General features: G+C 47.2%; 1 long non-coding RNA gene across 1 annotated transcript in view; it reads right to left on the reverse strand.

The window, feature by feature from the left end:
• The window catches only part of LOC147468933 (uncharacterized), a 40,035-nt gene extending 38,244 nt beyond the window's left edge, over positions 1–1,791 (reverse strand). The window contains exon 1 of the long non-coding RNA XR_015192235.1: positions 1,691–1,791. This is a non-coding gene — a long non-coding RNA (uncharacterized LOC147468933). The remainder of the gene's footprint in view (positions 1–1,690) is intronic.
• Between the last annotated feature and the right edge of the window lie 399 nt (positions 1,792–2,190).

Consider the following 2,190-nt stretch of genomic DNA (forward strand, 5'->3'; position numbering starts at 1 on the left):
GTGTACCACGGTGATGGAGTTCGTGTGTACCAGGGGGTTATGACTACTTATGTACCAGGGACGAGGTGAATGTCGAAATAGGCTTTGCTATGAGTTAGATTTACATGAACATGGGTCTGTAGGTAACATCATTCGCTCATGGGTAGCATATGAAACATTGGCCCATGCATTTTTCTGAAAGTATAACAATTTATGAGGGGTTGTTTCGGTGTATCACAGACAGAATGTGGCTATGTGTTGTTCTAAAATCTGTAACGAGTCCTATGATGAGTGCGCCCGTAAAAGAGTGTTGTATCCACACAGGAATTTAGGAAATAAGAGATTAGTCTCCTGTAAGTCAGTGGTGAAAACTTAAGAGCTAAGTGTTAAAATAAGACGAATAAAAAAAAATAAAAAAATAGCGAGTATATATACTACACATTCATTTCATTAAATGCGTGTATGTATGTATATATATATATGTGTGTGTGTGTGTGTGTGTGTGTGTGTGTGTGTGTGTGTGTGTGTGTGTGTGTGTGTGTGTGTGTGTGTGTGTGTGTGTATTAACGAATGCCTATAGGCATTACAATGCTTTTATATATGAAGTACCGCTAATGAAATAATGTACATAAAAAAGAAAAAGATACGCGTATAAGCAAACATTCTCAGACATTTTTTATCATTAATGCAAGCCTCTTGAAAAAAAGCTCCTCATCCACTCCTAGTTTCTGAAGTATGTGAGTGAGATTGCGTACACATGACTCACAAAAGACGACTGTCTGAGTGTACACTGGAGCACAAGCGTTCATGGTGTGTGCACGGTTTAAGTGATTTTACATGTGTGTGTGGGAGTGTGTACATGTGTGCATATAAGGGTATCTTAGGCTCGGGAAAGTCGTGTCTGTTCGTCGGTGTGTGCGTAGGTCCGGTGTGTGTGTGGGTTGCGTTACTGAATATGATCGTGGGCGTAGATGAGTCAGTGAGGCTAGCATACGCCCCAGCAGTGAGGAAGATGGGCGCCTGCCAGCCGGTGTCTTCACCACCACCACCACCGTGGCCCACCTTCCTCCACCACAATGCCTAACCACCTCTACCTCTGCCACTCGCCAGCACAGTTACCAATAGCGCCAACACTGCCTTCGTCACCACTTCCCAAACACCGCAGCCCCCTACCACCACCATCATCACCATCACCAGGCACCGTCGTTCACTATGATTAGGTGTGAGTTGCACTGGCCCCACGCAGATACACCCACTGGCACTGGCTTTGTCCACGTTCATCCTAGGATCACTCTACTAAGAATCGGGTCATACTTCCATCAAATATAAGGGGATTTCGTATAGAAAACGGTACGTATGTTCCTACACTGGGGTTCTGGGAGCACCCTTTAGTGGGGTGGGCCCCTAGGAAGTCACCAAAGTCATAAATCATCTGATTTCTATGTCCACACGTGTTGCATGCAAGCACCATCACTCCACAACAGGCGTCTGCAATGCTGCTCCCTGAGTGAGCCTTTAAACTCCCATCCATCTGCTGAATCACCCGCCACAGGTCGGGGGCCAACTGTACTGGCGTTCGGGGCACCTCTCCCTCGTCGGCCCAGCTCTCGAGACGTCCATACACTTCTTCGCCACTTCCGCTCCGTGGCTCCACCCGACTGGAAGCGCAACACAAGGCCTTTCCAGCACCCTAAACCTCCAGAGGAACTACGTGGGCTACAGCGCGAGGTCCCTCCGCTACGATGTCACCTGTACGTCTGGCTAGAACATCGTGATCATCATCCGACCCCAGCCTGGGAGCCATCGGCGGGGTTGCCAGCTGCGCGTGAACCTACACCCAATATTCCCCATCGATAAATATTCTCCGAATCTTTTTATTGCTGCAGGGTTGCAATATACCCCAATTAATTGTTGCGTGCAAAAAAGTTCACAGAATGTGCCCGGAAATTAAGAAAGATAAATAATGTGTTGTAAAAGTGGAGAGCCGTCTGGCCGCTGTGCCGGTTCTCACCCTCCGTACTCACACGCCATCTGCCGCCACCAACGTCAACTACTGTCATTCACAAAACTGGTCGTCATTGCTAGGTCGTTGCATTCTTGCAATATCAATGACTATGGATCAACACGGAAACGCTAACGGGTCTAATTTCATACATCGGCCGTTAACACGACAAGGAAAACGGACGAGACTTCAAGAATTGAAGAAATAAC

This window comes from Penaeus japonicus, unplaced genomic scaffold (genome assembly GCF_977035675.1).
Source record: "Penaeus japonicus unplaced genomic scaffold, GWHDUDI00000001_assembly GWHDUDI00000025, whole genome shotgun sequence".
Classification (NCBI taxonomy): Eukaryota; Metazoa; Arthropoda; class Malacostraca; order Decapoda; family Penaeidae; genus Penaeus; species Penaeus japonicus.